Here is a 20,017-nt window from a genome sequence, read left to right as displayed (position 1 = left end):
CCAGACCGGAATCAAGCATCCAAGGGCCGGTTTCTGGCTATCAGCCTTCATCAGCCTGGATAGCTTGACTCCAGTGGTGTGGAGAGCCTGGGACTCACGTCTGAGCATACCCAGCCCACTCGGGGTGAAAATTGCAAAAAACACAGTTGATGGACAGAATGTAGAACAATGTCATACATTCACCCCAGTACAAGGATCTGGGCCTAAATCCATCGTTTTTTTGCACTCCACACCACCCTGGGTTAGACACTGGCTATATGCAAATCAGCTCTGACCCTGTGCCTCATGGGAAAAGTCCATTCCGAACTACCAAGCCATGTCTTTCCCAGACCGGAATCAAGCATCCAAGGACCGGTTTCTGGCTATCAGCCTTCATCAGCCTGGATAGCTTGATTCCAGTGGTGTGGAGAGCCTGGGACTCACGTCTGAGCATACCTAGCCCACTCGGGGTGAAAATTGCAAAAACACTGTTGATGGACAGAATGTTGATAAATGTCATACATTCACCCCAGTACAAGGATCTGTGCCTAAATCCATCGTTTTTTTGCACTCCACACCACCCTGGGTTGGACACTGGCTATATGCAAATCAGCTCTGACCCTGTGCCTCCTGGGAACAGTCCAGTCAGAACTACCAAGCCATGTCTTTCCCAGACCGGAATCAAGCATCCAAGGACCGATTTCTGGCTATCAGCCTTCATCAGCCTGGATAGCTTGACTCCAGTGGTGTGGAGAGCCTGGGACTCACGTCTGAGCATACCCAGCCCACTCGGGGTGAAAATTGCAAAAAACACAGTTGATGGACAGAATGTAGAACAATGTCATACATTCACCCCAGTACAAGGATCTGGGCCTAAATCCATCGTTTTTTTGCACTCCACACCACCCTGGGTTAGACACTGGCTATATGCAAATCAGCTCTGACCCTGTGCCTCATGGGAACAGTCCAGTCCGAACTACCAAGCCATGTCTTTCCCAGACCGGAATCAAGCATCCAAGGACCGGTTTCTGGCTATCAGCCTTCATCAGCCTGGATAGCTTGACTCCAGTGGTGTGGAGAGCCTGGGACTCACGTCTGAGCATACCCAGCCCACTCGGGGTGAAAATTGCAAAAAACACAGTTGATGGACAGAATGTAGAACAATGTCATACATTCACCCCAGTACAAGGATCTGGGCCTAAATCCATCGTTTTTTTTGCACTCCACACCACCCTGGGTTAGACACTGGCTATATGCAGATCAGCTCTGACCCTGTGCCTCATGGGAACAGTCCAGTCCGAACTGCCAAGCCATGTCTTTCCCAGACCGGAATCAAGCATCCAAGGACCGGTTTCTGGCTATCAGCCTTCATCAGCCTGGATAGCTTGACTCCAGTGATGTGGAGAGCCTGGGACTCACGTCTGAGCATACCCAGCCCACTCGGGGTGAAAATTGCAAAAAACACAGTTGATGGACAGAATGTAGAACAATGTCATACATTCACCCCAGTACAAGGATCTGGGCCTAAATCCATCGTTTTTTTGCACTGCACACCACCCTGGGTTAGACACTGGCTATATGCAAATCAGCTCTGACCCTGTGCCTCATGGGAACAGTCCTGTCCGAACTACCAAGCCATGTCTTTCCCAGACCGGAATCAAGCATCCAAGGACCGGTTTCTTGCTATAAGCCTTCATCAGCCTGGATAGCTTGACTCCAGTGGTGTGGAGAGCCTGGGACTCACGTCTGAGCATACCCAGCCCACTCTGGTTGAAAATTGCAAAAAACACAGTTGATGGACAGAATGTAGAACAATGTCATACATTCACCCCAGTACAAGGATCTGGGCCTAAATCCATTGTTTTTTGCACTCCACACCACCCTGGGTTGGACACTGGCTATATGCAAATCAGCTCTGACCCTGTGCCTCATGGGAACAGTCCAGTCCGAACTACCAAGCCATGTCTTTCCCAGACCGGAATCAAGCATCCAAGGACCGGTTTCTGGCTATCAGCCTTCATCAGCCTGGATAGCTTGACTCCAGTGGTGTGGAGAGCCTGGGACTCACGTCTGAGCATACCCAGCCCACTCGGGGTGTTAGTGTGTTGTGCACATGCTTTACACATTGCCTATGGGATACGCCTGACTGCTCTGCCAAGCTACCAAGGGGGTGTGCAGGTGTTATTCAGTGTGTAACTCCCTTGCCCTGACTAGAGTGGTCATTTTTGCTTGGCTTAGGCGCATGCCCTAGCACACCAGAAATCCCATTTCTAACAGTGGCCACCAGTCTTGACCCTATTTGTCTTTGACATTTGTTTCCGTTCTTGTTACACAGGACATATCGTGATTTGTACCCTTACAATATGTCTGCCCGAATTACATAGATCCAACAGATGTCTGTATACTTAATTTCTGTAGTGCTCTTATTTATCTTTTGTCCTATAGGCTCTACAGAAACGATATAGTTAGTGGTACTACTTCCTCTTAGCAATTCAACATATGATATTGTAGGGATTGTGACACCATAACAATTCCCTGTATGCAGGGTTCGGCTTATGTGGTAACACAGCCAGCACTGTGCATTTATAAGATGGCCGACAAACTTCTTGAAACTGTTTATATTTTCAGTTTTTTTAGTGATGATATGTCCTCTACATTTGGCATAACACTTAGCATAAGCACTTATGTAGGTGAAATGCATTACCGAGGAGTAATATTGTGTAACACTCAAGACCTCAGTTGGTCAATATATATTGTGTATACGTATTCACACTGTAAGATTCCAGCACAACAATTCAAATCATTCTGTATTGTAGTCCGTTTCCAATGTCATAACCGAACATGTCAAGATGCTTCATGTCACGACTCTGTGTGTGATCAAGACTGTGCTACAGACGAAACGCATTACAGAAACGATTACATTTATTCTGAATTGCATTCCCTGCCTGAGCATGCGCTTCATTGTTTTGCTGGGGAGAATTTAACGTCCGGCCGGCATAGTTCACCACCTTTCACCGGCCCAGATCACGGAATATATATATATATATATACATGTATATATATATATATATATATATATATATATGTATATATATATATATATATATATATATATATATATATTTCAATGGTTTTGTGTGAGTAAAATAAGGTTTTGTAAATGCTAATTCCTAACTATATATGGTCTATAACCTATGGTTTTTTCAGTGAATTTCAATGGTTTTTTAATAGCAAATATCAAAAGCTGTAAAATGTATTCTTCTTTTAAAGGAAAAATATATTTTATATGTATTTAATATAATTTTTTTATGTATATAAATTTTTTGAGGGAACGAATTTATCAACTATCATGCTGAAGAAGAGTGTGGGGAAAAAAAACAAAGAGGAGGACTAAGAGGAAAGAACAATCAGTTCAAAAATACAATTGCTTTAAAGCATGAAGTACTTTTCCACACATTTACATTTAAATAACCCATATTAGAACGTACAAAATATCTACAGAGGAGACGATGTACATTGAATTTTAGACTCTTCATTGGTACCTACATGTTGGTACTTACATCACCCACACAACACAACAGCTCTATTCAGAGCTACCCTACCTCAAAGCACTCTAAAATATTATTTTACTATTTCCCTTGGTTTTCCCTTTGTTACGCTTTCCGGAACGCTACCCGGTGCGCGGACCTGGCGCTAACTGTGCGAAAATTTGGAAAAAAAAGGTGTTTTTTTTACATATATGGGCCTCCTCAGCCACCCTCGGAAAACCTAGGGGGTCAGGATATGTCTCCCGTGCCCCCTTATACCCATTCCCAACATTGTTTATCCTCCATCTTGTGACTAAATTCGTCCGAAACACAAGATGGCGGACTCCCGTTACGCTACCGGTGAGCTACCCGGTTCGCGTACCGGGTAGCGCTTCCACCGCGAAAAATCGGAAAAAAATGTATTTAATTTTTTTGCCCCGCGAGGCCCTTTAATAGCCCTCACATCAATCCTAGGGGGTCAGGAGGGGTCTACCTTGCCCCCTTTCATTCATTTCCCCCTTCGTTTATTTCCACCTCTTGTCTCTCGATCCTACCGAGAGACAAGATGGCGGCCGCTCCGGACTGTTTAGAATGTTGACAGTCACCGGAGAGCCAATACGCTTCTCCTCGCGAAGTTCCGTTACGCGTCTGGTACGCGAACCGGGGCGCTAACCGGGACGCTGTCACAGATATATATATTTTTTTGAACGTTAATTTCTCAAAATCCACTGGAGCACATATCTTGACACCTAGCAAAGGCACATCGGGCAAACAGTCTCTACAATTTTGCCAAGTTTCATAGAAATCCATTCAGCCGTTCGAGCTAAAAGTGAGTCCAACCGCCCTATGGAAAACTCAATGTTAAAAACACGTTTTGGGACCCCCCTTTTTTCTCGGCCCCCGCTTGACGAAACCCCCCCCAAACTTTCAGGGGACGCTCAGAAACAAAATATGCCATTTTCCTGAAAATTTCAGCCAATTCCGTCCATCAATGCCAAAGTTATTCAACATAGAATTTTCAGAAATCCCTATTCAAAAAAATCCTAACTATATATACCTACTGGCGACCGCCAGTAGGTAATATATATATATATATATATATAACATTTCCATGGCAAAATGAAACCCCTCATTTTGTTCCTTTTCAAATTAAATGTATTAAGTGTTACCACTTTATTCCAATCAAGATGACTTCAGGTGTGCCATACTTTTGTCATAAGTAAGACTGTTAGCGTTCTAGTTGTTCTTTAGAACACTCTGGGACATTCTGTCATTGGGCTATAGTTGGGCTACATCTGGCTGATATTTGGGCTACATTTGGGCTCTTTTGTCTCTGGTGGCCATCTTGGGAGACTGCATATCAGAATGTTTTTAATGAAATATAAGAGGATTTGAGAAGTCACTCAAAATGTGCCCTAATTTTTCTTTCTTCAGCACTAATCATAATTTCTATGGCAAAATGAACCCCCTCATTTTGTTCCTTTGCAAATTAAACGTTTTAAGTGTTACCACTTTATTCCAATCAAGATGACTTCAGGTGTGCCATACTTTTGTCATAAGTAAGACTGTTAGCGTTCTAGTTGTTCTTTAGAACACTCTGGGACATTCTGTCATTGGGCTATAGTTGGGCTACATCTGGCTGATATTTGGGCTACATTTGGGCTCTTTTGTCTCTGGTGGCCATCTTGGGAGACTGCATATCAGAATGTTTTTAATGAAATATAAGAGGATTTGAGAAGTCACTCAAAATGTGCCCTAATTTTTCTTTCTTCAGCACTAATCATAATTTCTATGGCAAAATGAACCCCCTCATTTTGTTCCTTTGCAAATTAAACGTTTTAAGTGTTAACACTTTATTCCAATCAAGATGACTTCAGGTGTGCCATACTTTTGTCATAAGTAAGACTGTTAGCGCTCTAGTTGTTCTTTAGAACACTCTGGGACACTCTGTCACTGGGCTATAGTTGGGCTACATCTGGCTGATATTTGGGCTACATTTGCTTTTTTTTGTCTCTGGTGGCCATCTTTGGGCTACATTGGGCTACATTGGGCTACATTGGGCTACATTTGGGCTCTAACATATATATAGCCCAATGTAGCCCAATATATATTTTTCAAAGTTAATTTTCGTAAAAACCACTGGAGCATATATCTTGAGACATAGCAAAGGCACATCGGGCTACCAGTCCCTACAATTTTGCCAAGTTTTGTGTAAATCCATTCAGCCGTTCGAGCTAAAAGTGAGTCCAACCGCCCTATGGAAAACTCAATGTTAAAAACACGTTTTGGGACACCCCTTTTTTCTCGGCCCCCGCTTAACGAAACCCCCCCAAACTTTTAGGGGACGCTCAGAAACAAAATGTGCCATTTTCCTGAAAATGTCAGCCAATTCCGTCCATCAACGCCAAAGTTATTCAACATAGAATTTTCAGAAATCCCTATTCAAAAAAATCCTAACTATATATACCTACTGGCGACCGCCAGTAGGTAATATATATATATATATATATATATATATATATATATATATATATATATATATATATATATACTACTATTATAAAGTAAGAACTGGGAACCTTTGAGGCGGGTAAACTCGGGAACCACAGCGCCAATCCAAACACCCAATACATCATTGGAATTGGCAGGGTCTGCAGAGTGACATAGGCTATATACCCCCAAAAAATATACGTTGTTTAAAAAATATACCTTACAAAAAAAGTAGTCCCTTGGAAGTAGCGCCGGTCGTGTGCGCTAACTTGCTGACATCATCAGGAGTGCGAGGAGGATACTACCATTGCTGTTGTTTTGTGTTGCCCTCTGGGCGCTGGGCGCTGCTTGCTGACCCCCCTTGGCGCTTTACAATGGATGTACTCTCTGACTTGGATCCCCTGACTGGATGGAAAGTTTTACGGTAGGCGTCCACTGTCATATTCGTGTTTCTGTTAAACGGCGTTTAAGTTCCTGCTCGGACGTGAAACTGAGCGTTTGGTGCCACGGCAAACAGCTCGCCAAATACATCGCCGAAGGGAGGAATACGGGGGTTACATAGCTGCCAAGGTTTCAGATAGCCATGTATGACATTTTTAAAATGTCAGTGAAATTATGAGTGTCATTCTAACGACTATGAGTGACACTTTTCTGCGAGCAAAAATCATGCAATGAAGACTAGGGAAACTTTTAAATTCAGAAATTACAGCCATTTGAGCAACAAGAAACTGCAAGAACTTCTTGAAATTGCTTCGGAGCACCAGAAATGGAAGGACACTAACCTTAGTTGTAACGGACCCCCCCCCAAGTGCCGAGAGAACTCAGCGAGAGCCAGCCTGGCTGGTAAAACTGACACGCACTGACCCCCAATCTGTGAAGATAAAAGTTAGTCAGGGGCGCCCATGATAAGGATGAGGAGACAGAGCAGCCCTGCGGCCGGGCCTACAGATTTACTGTGATTAAATCAGATCTGCACTTGCAGATAAACCAGGCTTACTCAGAAGGGTGGATAAGACAGAGCTGCTCTGCCTGCAGATTTTAAACAATATTGATTGTATGTGACTGAAATTATTTATTCAGAGATGATCTACTGTGCGTTCTGTTCCGGACAGGGACTCTGAGGAATGATGCTAACCTACCCCCCCACCCCCCCACTCCTCCCCCGCACCGGGCCCCAGTGCGGATGCAGAGAGAACCCTGCCCTGCCTGGTAAAACTGTCACGTACTGAGTCAGGAAGGATGACAGAGCAGCCCTGCCTGCGGATGCTAACTCTGAACATGAGAAGGGACAGGGAGGGGGCCTCTGAGGAATCACGCTACCCCCTCCCCCGCCCTCCAAGTGTGCCCTGGGATATCTGATGAGCTCCATATCCACCCCCAGATCTTTTATTAGGTCGAGCAGACCTGCATTCAAAGCGAAGCTTTGATTGCTGTGTCTGCTTCTAGACCTATTGTGAGCCGTATTTGGGAATGTGGACAACAGTCAGACGCGCGCTTTTGCAGTCTCAGTTTTGACCGCGGGAGCGCGCGTCTGAGCCGCGCTTGCGCAGACAAACTCACAGCCCCTGCTTTCGCTTCCCTCACATGCATTAATGGCGCGCACACAGACACAGCCAGCCCCCACCCCTCTGCATGCACGCACACACACACAGGCGCGCGCCCACATACACACGCTGCCGCCCCCCCCTGCACACACACAGACACGCACGCATACACACGCCGCCCCCCCCCCCACACACGGTGGTTGGGTGTCACGGGCAGCGCGCACCCTTGTTTTTTCTTCTTCTTCAAAGGGGCTGGCGTCAACGCGTCTGGAAGTTAGTGAGAAACCTTGAATAAAACGGGGCTTGCGTCAAGTTACAGCGCTGTAGTGAGGAAAACAGAGACGGCGCTTTAAAGACGGAGACATGCACACAGTCTGCAGCAGCTCTGCAGAGTTACAGCGCTGTAGTGAGGAAAACAGAGACGGCGCTTTAAAGACGGAGACATGCACACAGTCTGCAGCAGCTTTGCAGAGTTACAGTGCTGTAGTGAGGAAAACAGAGACGGCGCTTTAAAGACGGAGACATGCACACAGTCTGCAGCAGCTTTGCAGAGTTACAGCGCTGTAGTGAGGAAAACAGAGACGGCGCTTTAAAGACGGAGACATGCACACAGTCTGCAGCAGCTCTGCAGAGTTACAGCGCTGTAGTGAGGAAAACAGAGACGGCGCTTTAAAGACGGAGACATGCACACAGTCTGCAGCAGCTTTGCAGAGTTACAGTGCTGTAGTGAGGAAAACAGAGACGGCGCTTTAAAGACGGAGACATGCACACAGTCTGCAGCAGCTTTGCAGAGTTACAGCGCTGTAGTGAGGAAAACAGAGACGGCGCTCTAAAGACGGAGACGCATACACAGGCACACACACACTGCATACACACACGCACCCCCCCTTAAACAGACCCCCGCACACACAGACAGACACACGCACAGACACACTCGAACACACACAGACACACGCGCGTACACCCCCCCCACTCACGGGCTCTCGCGCACACATACACATGCACACTGACACACACACATATCCCCCCTCCACTCACCGTGACATACAGGCTCCGCACTCCTCTGGTGTTTTCTTCGGTGCATCACCATACGCGGGGCTTCCCTCACGCTTGTTTCTTCTTCTGGTCTACTACGGCGCTGACGTCAGTACACCCAGGGCACGGGCACGGCCTAGTTTGATTTGCGGACAGTCGCAGAATCGAAAGCACAGACTTTCAGTGAGTGTTTATTTTTATTTATTTATTTAAATCGATTGTTTTGACTACTTCTATTTGTCTTCTGTTTTAAAAAATACTATGCATTAGAATACCGTATGCAGGCTTATCCAAGGGCTAATGGAGAAAAAGTATGACTTGTGAAAGTGAGTTAATACTTTTTTTTTTATGTATATTATATTTCCAACTCTAGGCATGCTTATACTTGTTTCCAGCAAGATGGCTCTGTTTCTCAATTCCAAGTGAATATCTTCTAATCAGCTGTATTTAATTCTCACTAAAAACATTTCCCGGCTTCTTTACTGTGGTTGTCTAGCCATCTCCCTTCGTGCATTTAATTATTTTTCAGAAAGTGTCCTTTTACTGCATCGTGACATAGTTCCCACAATTCATGCGGAGACAGAATGTAAACAGCTCTTAATAGTTTTTGATAAAAATATTTAGCACTTTCCATAAGACTGAAAGCACGTGGGCAACCTTGGTTTTTGTTATCCACTTAAAGTATTTTCCATCTGGGAAGTACAGAGCTCTTCATCGCAGAAGCCTAACGTTTCAAAGGTAGCAAGCTGAGATTCCTAAAAAATGGCGAATATACTTTAGTTACTGTAAAAAGAAAACGGTACAGAACATTAGTCAACCATTTTCATGACCTTATTTAGCCCCCCCCCCCCTTAATTACAATACAATATGATCAGTGATTTTATATATATATCCAAGGCATTGTATAAAGCTGTTTTAAAAAACAAAATACGTGCATAGTTCTGTTACTTGGGTGGATCTTGAAAACGGGAAGAGGTATGCACTTTTTTTCAGCTACTCTATTTCTGTACGGGGGTTGCTGCCGAGCTCATTTTGGCAAACGCCCTATTTACAGCGACGAATCGTCCACACACACCCACAGCTGACCCGGACTAACAGCCAAGGCAAGTGGCGTCGCGAGTATATTAACATTAACAATTCAGCCCCCTGGGCCCCAGTAGAAGAGCGCCGAGCGCAGCAGCCACGCACCCACCTTCATTTTTATTTTACTGTAAAAGGCATACTGTGCAGTGGCTATTGACCTTGCATGATTCTGGGATGCAACTATGATGCTCTCTTCTGGCAGTCAGAATTAGTTTCTTTTGTTCACAGGTCAGTACAGCAGTCAAGAAAAATAAAATGCATTATGTTTAATTATAGCCACTCCTAAATAAAATCGCTAAGGCTCGCATTTCGAGTAGCAAAAGCAGTTACCATTACTGCCGTGATTCTGATCGCCAGGAACGCCGTGTATGTTTAGGTTTTTTTTCCCTCTTAACCTGGAGAGTAATCTCTAGGTTAAAGTCTGTAGGAGAATTTGGGGATGTGATAAGGGACAAACGAGCCTTGAGAGAATCATATTTAAATGTCTTTAGTAGTTTGCATACTAATGTTCAGGCATAATAAAGCAAAACCGGAAACTGCTCGAAGACCTTCAGCAGTAGCTTATGCATGCTAATAACAAATGCCCCATACAGCTGCCACAAGCACACAGTCCATGAGCGTCCAAGTGATACTTGATGAAAAATGTCTTAACAGGTAATGGGGGAGCAGTTTAGCCAAAGTCCTTATTTGCTGGATTCATTGTCCGATGGTAATTTTAATTGGAAGCCATGGAATGTAATGCAGCCCTACAACTCACTGACTCTCCCTCCCATTCACTGACTCTCCCTCCCACTCACTGACTCTCCCACCCACTCACTGACTCTCCCACCCACTCACTGACTCTCCCACCCACTCACTAACTCTCCCACCCACTCACTGACTCTCCCACCCACCCACTCACTGACTCTCCCACCCACCCACTCACTGACTCTCCCACCCACTCACTGACTCTCCCACCCACCCACTTACTGACTCTCCCACTGTCCCGCTCTCCCACTCTCAACACAACACATATTGCATTACAAATGCAATAGGTGTTACATTTGCGAAAGTTTAAGCTATTGGCATTGTAAATAACAATGCTATTAATTTATCCATTTTCAAAACCAACACATACAAAAATATTGTCATTTACAATGCCAATAACTCAAACTTTCCTAATGCGAGACCTATTGCATTGCAAATGCTTGTTTAATTTTAGTTCCACAGATGCGAACCACAGGAGGTGCAGGCTGGTTATAGTCACCACGGGGCCAACCTGGAGGAACGCATGTAAATCAGGGCAGAATGTTCTTTAAGGGCAGCCACACCCTGACCCACAAATAATCACTTACGCCGGCACACACTTTACACCCAGTGCCCAGAGCAGAGAGAGCCCTGCCTGGTAAAACTGTCACACAGTGACCCGGCCTTTAATATAATACCTTACTACTGCCCTAAGATCAATGATGTGAGTCAGACAGAGCAGCCCTGTGGCCCGCCTGCATTTACTGTGAAAAATCACAGTGATCAGACTGCAGATAAACCAGGAGGCTCGCTGACTCAGGAAGGATTATGAGACAGATCAGCCCTGCAGATGCTATTGTGTGTTAAATCATTTTTTTCAGATGACTCATCGTAGTATAATAAAACACTTACTAGACGAGTTCAGAGACTCGGGGACCTGCCGCACAGCGCTGCAGCACTGTGACTGCACTGCTGCATGATTCACTCTGCAGCCGCACTTGCAGTCTTCATCTTCTTCTCCCCCCAGACACTGCAGGCTGCTGACTCACTCGTCCCCCGCTTGGCCGCAGTAATTTGCGCCACCCATGATCACCGATGCCTCTTGCACGGCGGGCGGCCATGACGAGAGTCACTCACTGTCCTGTGTCGGCGGTGAGTGAAATTAATTTCCTTTTTCACTGGGTCCGGTCAGTCAGTCGCTCTTACACTCGGTGAGGAGGATTCGACTGATTCAGATTGAATCCCCTGCCGTTCTGCCTCACTTCCTCTTCCTCAGACGTGAGGGCACTGGGGGGTCACATCCAGATTTAATAAACCCGGGCGCCCTGGTAGGCCATAATGACTGACAACCAGTAGCATCGTGGACTGAGAGGGCAGGACCCGCCTCCCCCACCACCCCTGTCGGTAATTGGCAGCAGTGTGAGTCAAAGGAAAGTAGCGCCAGCCAGGCGCACGCACAGGTTGGGAAGATTTGTTACTTTATAGCGCTCTCCAGAGCTGAGCGCAGAAGGATCTTTAACTATTTATTTAACGCAGCCCAGCAAGCAAGCTGCTGGCAGCACGTCTCTCTGAGCACTAGAGCCGGTGCACAGGTGCCGCTGGTGGCGCGCGCTGGCCAGTGGCAAAATGCGTGACAATGCATTTCAGTGTGGTGAAGCGGATCACCGCACTGAAATGCGTGAGTGTCACACCCGTTGCGTGATACTTGGCAGGACTGGGGTTATTATTTACGTCTTCCATGACAGCCCATGGGCTGCAGTCAGGGCTCGGAGCATGATGTTCTGTTGCTCCCTTGAAAACATGTTTGCAAGAAAGAGCAACTTTCCAACCTTCCGAACAGAGGAAGTGCTAACGCAGAGCAGTCCCGCTGCCTTTGTTACAAGGTGGAAAGTTATAGTTTGTCTCTGGAGTAGCGGTGACCTCGTGCGTCCGTAAATGCCGCTCTGTTGGTTGTGTCAGTACCGTAACATGGCAGGTGTGAGTAAATTACCATTTCTGTTTGTTTCCTGGCTTTCTTATAGTTGTGGTTTTGCATGTCCTAATGTAAAACGGGAACGGGAACAACAACCCCCATAATACAACTTTTAACAAAATGACTGAAATACTCACGTGCGCCAGGTGAAAACATGGGCTCCGTCTGCGTAATAATTTACAGTTCGTGGTATTTTTCATTGTTTGGGACAGTTATGCTGTGCACATTGCTTTCTGTCGATGGTTCAAAGGCTGCCATCCAGAGGCGCAACTAGAGCCAAATTTGGGGGGGGGCTAAAAAAAATTTCAGGGAGGAAAAGTAACGGGCGTTCAGCGGGAGGAGCGCGAAAGAGAGCGGCGGCGACAGTGGGGCCGTGGGGCTGAGACGGCCCCCGAGGAAGACGCGAGGTAAGCGACGCCCCTCGTGTAAAAAGGCTATTTTGACCGAGCTACACAAACCTGACAGCAGAGACCATAAATAACTGAGTACACATATTCGAGGGCAGTTTGTCGTGTGTGGTGCACGTTTATTAATACTCCAAGTCGCCGTCTGCTGCAGGCCAGAGTGGAGGATGCAGCCTCATTGGGGATTGAATGCAGTAACGTTTAGAGTTGTGCTGTGCGACCCAGGCGCTGATTACTCTTGAGATTGTGTGTTGTCCTGACAGCAGAGACCATAAATAACTGAGTACACATATTCGAGGACAGTTTGTCGTGTGTGGTGCACGTTTATTAATACTCCAAGTCGCCGTCTGCTGCAGGCCAGAGTGGGGGATGCAGCCTCATTGGGGATTGGTAACTCCTAACGTGGTGTCAGAGAGAGTGAGGAACCAATAGTTGGCCTTCCGTTCGTACCTTCTATGAGCCGACAAGCACACAGTAGGATGACGCGAGGTAAGGGAGTTCCTGCTACCTGGAAGCCTCATTGCCCCCGGACAACGTCGGGACGGGCTGCTAGTATATATATATATATATATATATATATATATATATATATATATATATATAATTAGGCATCTTCAAAAGGCAAAGGCACATTTTGGGACATATTGTGCCATTAAGGGTACATTATGCAGCAAATTGCGCTGCATTGCTACTTGGCTTTTATCACATTTTAAGACAGATTGATGTAAAAGAGATCCCAGTGAAATTAAAATACATATGTGTCTTAATAATAAACTGTTATTTACTGAGAAATATACTTTTTTTTCCTTCCCAGAGCACAGGACTGTCATTGTATGAACTTACCTCCAACAGTAACCTAGATTGCATGAAACATAAACCCTGCTGCACTCACAACAAATCTGCCCTTGATTTTTTAAAACTAGTGTTCAGTATCTTGTTTGTCCTGTGTTCACCATCTTGGCCTCCACGTTTTTAGGTCTCACCTAGGCAGCTCTTCAAGATATTCTGTTTTCAGGAATGGACTTGAAACTCCACCCATTTTCCGCCCATCTTTTCAATTGGCTCCTGTTACTGTCCTTAGTGGTTGGTTTGGATTAATGAATAGGCTGAGTAGTCCCGCCTTAGTGCCTCCTTTCCTCCTTTTGTAACCTCCCATGAGGACTAGCCCTCTTACGTGTGTTGTTACTCAGTATGTTTTATGTACGTTCTGTGGGCACTATTTTCTTAAATTACTTTTTCCTCTTGCACGAAGAACACACTTTCCTGCAACCGCTTCTTTTTTTAAGCAGTGCGGGTGCGCATGATCTTTTCTTATGTTTTTTGCTTCAAGGAATGGTGGGCGCACCATTAACGCTGCTCACATCATAATATCTTTTTTTTAAAGCACAGTGGTTTTAAGATGTGCTTTATGTACTTTTTTCAAATGCGAGGCATGCTTCTGGTTCAAGAATGGCAGCCGCGCATTTCTTTTGTTAAGCACAGCTCGCCCAAACCAATAAGCACTGTCAACAATGGTGCCCGCAGCTCGCAGCCCTTCATCCCCGTCCCGCCCACGGATGCCCCTCTTTAGGTTTGAGCACAGCACCATCCTTTAGAATAACAACACGGGAGCTGCACTTTATGTTGCACCATGGCTCCCGCTATTCCACTCTCTGCTGGACTGTCTGCTTCTCATCCCCGCCCTGCCCCCGGGAGCCGCGCTTTAGGTTTGAGGACGGTGGCTGCTTTCATATTAACAACATGGGCGCCATGCTTTACCCCTTAGGTGCTCATGACGGAGTGGTTCCGTCATGAGCGCCCGTTGAGCTGTGCTAATGACGGAACCACTCCGTCATGGCCCCGCCCGCTCAATAGAACCTTCAGCACAGCGCAAAAATTCGCGCCGCGCTGAATAGGTTAATATTTTAGCAGTCGCCTGCTTTTATTATTGTTTTTTTTATTACTATTAATTAATATTTTTTAACAGTAGCGCAGCACCCAACACTTAATCTTCAACAATGGCAGCAGCATGGCTTGCCCAACTCTATTTCAACAGCATTCTACATTTTGTTTAAGCACCACGGCACGCCGCTCCTAATCAGCAACAATGGCGGACGTTCCTTTCTTTTTTTCTGGCCGGCTTGCACAACTTTCATTGTTCCCTCCACCCCCATAAACAAAAGAACAAATAAAACGATTATCATTTACAACGCCAATAGGTCTAACTTTCAGAAATGCAAGACCAATTGCATTGCAAATGCTTGTTATAAATAGCTCTGGAGATCAGCATCATAAATACTTCCCAAATGTAGGTGTCTCTGAAGCAGGTAGTTTAGGGTTCAAGAATCGAAACTTAAAAAGAAGTGCAAAATGTTTAGGGTTCACCTAAATCACTACTCTCTAGAAATAACTGCAGCTTTGACAACAATATGTGTGATTTTTAAACAGGAATTTGTGTAAATACTTAAACAGAACATTCTCCTGATGAAGAAAGAATCCTTCAACACATCCTCTTTGAATTACGTCTAAGAGAACACTTGGGTTGTTGGTGTAGATATTGTTTCCACAGTCCAGCGATGAGGGATGTTGACGCTGCATATATTGAATTATGTGACAAATTATATTAATGTGGAAAAGCGGCTGCAGCAGAAGCACATTTATGAAGTTGCCCTGTCCTCAACTCTGTGGCTGCTCCCCTGCTCCATCCCAAAAGAACTGTCTTCCTCTGGTGAATGTTGGTGGTTTCAGATGTCCAGTTTGTGGCAACGTGGAACACGTTTTGGGGTCAACAGATAGGAATTTCAATGATGGCCTCTTTACATCCCCGGGGTAGATGAGATCCCCAAAACATGAGAAATGTAAAGATCATTGCATTTTATTTTTAGGTTTCGCTTGCACATCGCTTGTGAAATCTCTTGCAATTAATAGATCTTAAAAGGAGGCTCTTATGAGTTCCCATGGTCGAATTACTCTGTTCATTCGCTTTTGTGTGGAATTTATTTTTTAACTTTCCCTGGCTGCACTCATTGACGATACTCTTTAAACTGTTTAAGCCCATTCACTGTCAAGATAATATCTCTTCCCACCGAAAAGGTAGACAGCTTCTAACAGCATGCTAGAATGCTTTATTTTTATTACTAAGGGCCACATTAAGATGTCGGTCCGAAAGGCTCCGAATTGCATTCGGATTTTCCTAACCCATGTCGGAACCCCTGTTTCATCCTACTCAGAAACATTTCCGACCGACCGATTATGATAGAAGGTAACCATTCAGTCTTTCAACTCGGTTCCGACGGGCATTCGTAGACTCCAAGTCTGTTGGAGCCGAATCGTACAGGTCTATGGACCACGTTTCCCACCGACGTATTACAATGTCGGATTCAGACAACCTTTCTGAATCAGTCTGTCCGACAAGGTTCGGCTGTAGGAACCCCTCTAAACCCCAAATATTGCAATATTTTGCTACTGAACAGGCAGTCACTGTGCAGTTACCTAGGGTCATGATTTGAATGGTGGAGCAGGTGCAGTGGCAGCAGGGCCAAAAATGGTCAGAACTCCTCTAAACACATAATATTGCTATGACATTAATTCTATACTTTCCCTCTTTCATTTCATTTTTCAAAATGTTTCTATTACTTATCCGCACTATACCACTAGTAACAGCACACTATTTTTGCCTTTTTGTACGTAAACAATTCATAACATTTTAGCAGAATTTCTATAACTATATTGGACAACTACTCAGCAAGCTACAACATACAACAAAATATAGCTTATTATTAATCACGTAGGCGAAACCTAATGCATTACCAATGCTTGTTTACAAAGTGATTTGTTGCGATTCTCATGGTTTGCAGCATTTTAACCATTTTGCAGAGTTCAAAGTTTTGATTTAACAGTTTGATTTAAAATGTTAGCATTGTTTCTGGTTGGGGCTGTTGTATTGCTGAACATGATTTCTAAACATATTGAATTCATGCAACACACATAAAACCATTGAATAAAGTTGTCTATAAAATATTCTTCTTAGTGGACGGGCGTCATACGACAGTAAGTCTGAGCATTGACTCCCCTGCTTCTTGGATTGGGTAAGCGGATGCATCTCTCCCCTGGACCACTTTAGAGACGCTGCAGGTCATAAGGGAAACAGGTATGAGACCCCACAGAACCTCCCAGTCATAAGGGAATGGATATGAGACCCTACTAGACCGTCTTGATCTGAGGGCTTCTGACTCTGGCATCCTCCCGACTTTGACTCCCCAGGATATATTGAAAGAGACACTGCTTGATATCATGGTAATATTCCAGGGTTGGCCTTGAGTACTTTAGACTAAATAGCTAGAGTAAGGGATTTTGAAGATTATAAAACATAAGCCTCATCGTCTGGTGAGTGGATTAAATGAAGTAGTCGAATGGATGAATCATAGCACCTTGAAACTTGGTATGGGTAAGGTAGGGCGTTCTCTCCTATAGTGCTCAATCATGATCCCATCTCTGCCGGTCCTGCCGGGGCGATCTGCAGACACATTCCCCACTTTGCATGTAAAACACCCCCCCCACTTCAAATGGATCCTCAGTAGCACCTAAAAGATCCCCACATAATTCTAACAGGGTGTCATCTAGCTGTGAACACACCAGCAACACGCAGACCATCAAATACCCTCCACATGACCATCACATGGCCTCCAACCAGACCATTACATGGTTTCCAGTAGAACCTGAGATAGCCTAAAACAGTCTCCTGTAACAAACCCTCACCTAGCCCCAAACAGACCATTACAGACCATTACAAGGCCTATAACAGACCCTTGAAAACCTCCAAAAGACCATTGCAGAGCCCCCAACAGACCCTCACCTAGCCCCAAAGAGACCATTACTTGGCCTCCAATAGACCCTGAGATAGCCTAAAACAGTCTCCTGTAACATACCCTCACCTAGCCACACCAGACCATCACATGGCCTATAAAAGAACCATGTGGACCTCCAACAGACCATTGCAGAACCTGCAACAGATCCTCAGCTCGCCCCAAACTGGCCATCACATAGCATTTAAGCAACCTTTATTTACCCTGTGGCGTGCCATTGATGAGCCCCAACAAACCATAGACGCCCAAAGAGCCACCAACAGACACTTAAAAATCCCTCAAAGGCACATGTTTAGCCTCGACTGACCCTCCCAAAGCCATCAACAGACCTTCTCATGGAGGCTATGGAGTTTTGCATCGCTGTCGACGCCATGGCAGGGCATGGGGTTCACTTGGATGGAGGGAGTGGTGGTCATGTTTGACGCCATGACAGGGAGTGGTTGGAGTTGTAGTTGGATAGACGGTGAGGTGGTGATAATGGGCACCGTGCCAGAGAGTGGGATGGATTTGGGTGGAGGGCAAGGTAGTGATGGTAGACGCCATGACAAGGAGTTGGGTGGTGTTGGACGGAGGCTGAGGTGGTGATGGTGGAAGCCAGAGGTGGTGATGGTGGAAGCCATAACAAGGAGTAGGGTTGGGTTGGAGGGAGGCAGAGGTGGTGATGGTGGATGCCATGACAGGGATGGTTTGGAGTTTGATAGATGGAAAGGTTGTGCCAGAGAGTGGGGTGGAGTTGGACGGAGGCAGAGGTGGTGATGGTGGATGCCATGACAGGGATGGTTTGGAGTTTGATAGATGGAAAGGTTGTGCCAGAGAGTGGGTGGAGTTGGACGGAGGCAGAGGTGGTGATGGTGGATGCCATGACAGGGATGTTTTGGAGTTTGATAGATGGAAAGGTTGTGCCAGAGAGTGGGGTGGAGTTGGACGGAGGCAGAGGTGGTGATGGTGGATGCCATGACAGGGATGGTTTGGAGTTGGATACATGGAAAGGTTGTGCCAGAGAGAGGGTGGAGTTGGACGGAGGCAGAGGTGGTGATGGTGGATGCCATGACAGGGATGGTTTGGAGTTTGATAGATGGAAAGGTTGTGCCAGAGAGTGGGGTGGAGTTGGACGGAGGCAGAGGTGGTGATGGTGGATGCCATGACAGGGATGGTTTGGAGTTTGATAGATGGAAAGGTTGTGCCAGAGAGTGGGGTGGAGTTGGACGGAGGCAGAGGTGGTGATGGTGGATGCCATGACAGGGATGGTTTGGAGTTGGATACATGGAAAGGTTGTGCCAGAGAGTGGGGTGCAGTTGGACGGAGGCAGAGGTGGTGATGGTGGATGCCATGTCAGGGAGTGGGATGGACTTGGACGTGGCAGAGGTTGTGATGGCGGAATAGAAAGGTTACTGTTGGACCCAATGCAGCAGTCACAGAGATGAGGTAGGAGGGACAGCCGAAGAGGGTTGGAATTGACTGGATGGAAAATGAGTAAAAGAGGAAGCGAAAGAGAAGGGAAAAGGGCGACAGACGAAGTTCATATGTGATGTTCTGTTTAATGGAGAAATAATTACTTGTAAAGGGCCAGATAGAGTCAGAATATTCGAGGGTGCAAAGACAGTGAGGTACTTTTTAAACAGGTGCAGCTCTCAACTCTGTAATGCAAGCCCTCCCTCCGGTCAACAAAAATGATAATAGAAGCCCCCGCCAGCCAAAATTCTGAAAAAATAAAGAAGCATTTCTAAATCAAATGTCAAATACTCGAAAAGTAAATATGTGTGAACGAAATGTCCCCGTACATAGCTCACCTAAGATATATCTCGAACCTGCTGTACTTGGTTTCGTCCTTTTGTTTATTTCTTCCTCCTGGTTTGTTGATTTGATTCACCTGGGTCCTTGATGTCAGGCACTTGATCTGTCGCTCTTGCGCCAAGCCTTGTTTGTTTGTTTATTCTGAGGCCGTTGACCCTGCCTCTGACCTTGTTGCGCACCTAATGTTGTCGATTTCTAGTGATTGATTTCCTTGTCTTTCTATCCCCTTCACCTCTTGTTACCAGCCGTTTCCGCCGATGTTAATGTGATATCCACGGTATCCTCGTCGCCAGATGTCATATATGTACGTAAATAGGAGCTTCAAAAGAACACCTGCTCGGGATTTTGCGAAGTTATCAAACTCCTTCTCAGTGGGATCGGGGCTGGATGATTGACAGGTGATCCGATATTTCCCTTCAGACCTCGGTGTGCCTCGACCCTTCCGCCGCTTGCACCGCATGTGATCGTGGGTGAAGCCACTTCTCAGAAGGCTGAAGTAGGGCTTCTGTCGGGCTCTGGGCTGAGACAGGTCACCCCAAACCCTGTGCTGGACATTAAAGCGGGATGATTAAGTCAGCTCCTCGGGTGCTGCATGGGATGGGGCATAGACCACCCTCGC

The 20,017-nt window shown here is 45.8% G+C and overlaps 1 long non-coding RNA gene across 1 annotated transcript in view; it reads right to left on the bottom strand.

Moving 5' to 3' along the window:
* The window catches only part of LOC144766599 (uncharacterized), a 129,052-nt gene extending 109,266 nt beyond the window's left edge, over positions 1-19,786 (bottom strand). The window contains exon 1 of the long non-coding RNA XR_013597856.1: positions 19,395-19,786. This is a non-coding gene — a long non-coding RNA (uncharacterized LOC144766599). The remainder of the gene's footprint in view (positions 1-19,394) is intronic.
* Positions 19,787-20,017: the final 231 nt, after the last annotated feature.

This window comes from Lissotriton helveticus, chromosome 7 (genome assembly GCF_964261635.1).
Source record: "Lissotriton helveticus chromosome 7, aLisHel1.1, whole genome shotgun sequence".
In the NCBI taxonomy this organism is placed as follows: Eukaryota; Metazoa; Chordata; class Amphibia; order Caudata; family Salamandridae; genus Lissotriton; species Lissotriton helveticus.
This window is presented reverse-complemented; position numbering and strand designations above follow the sequence as displayed.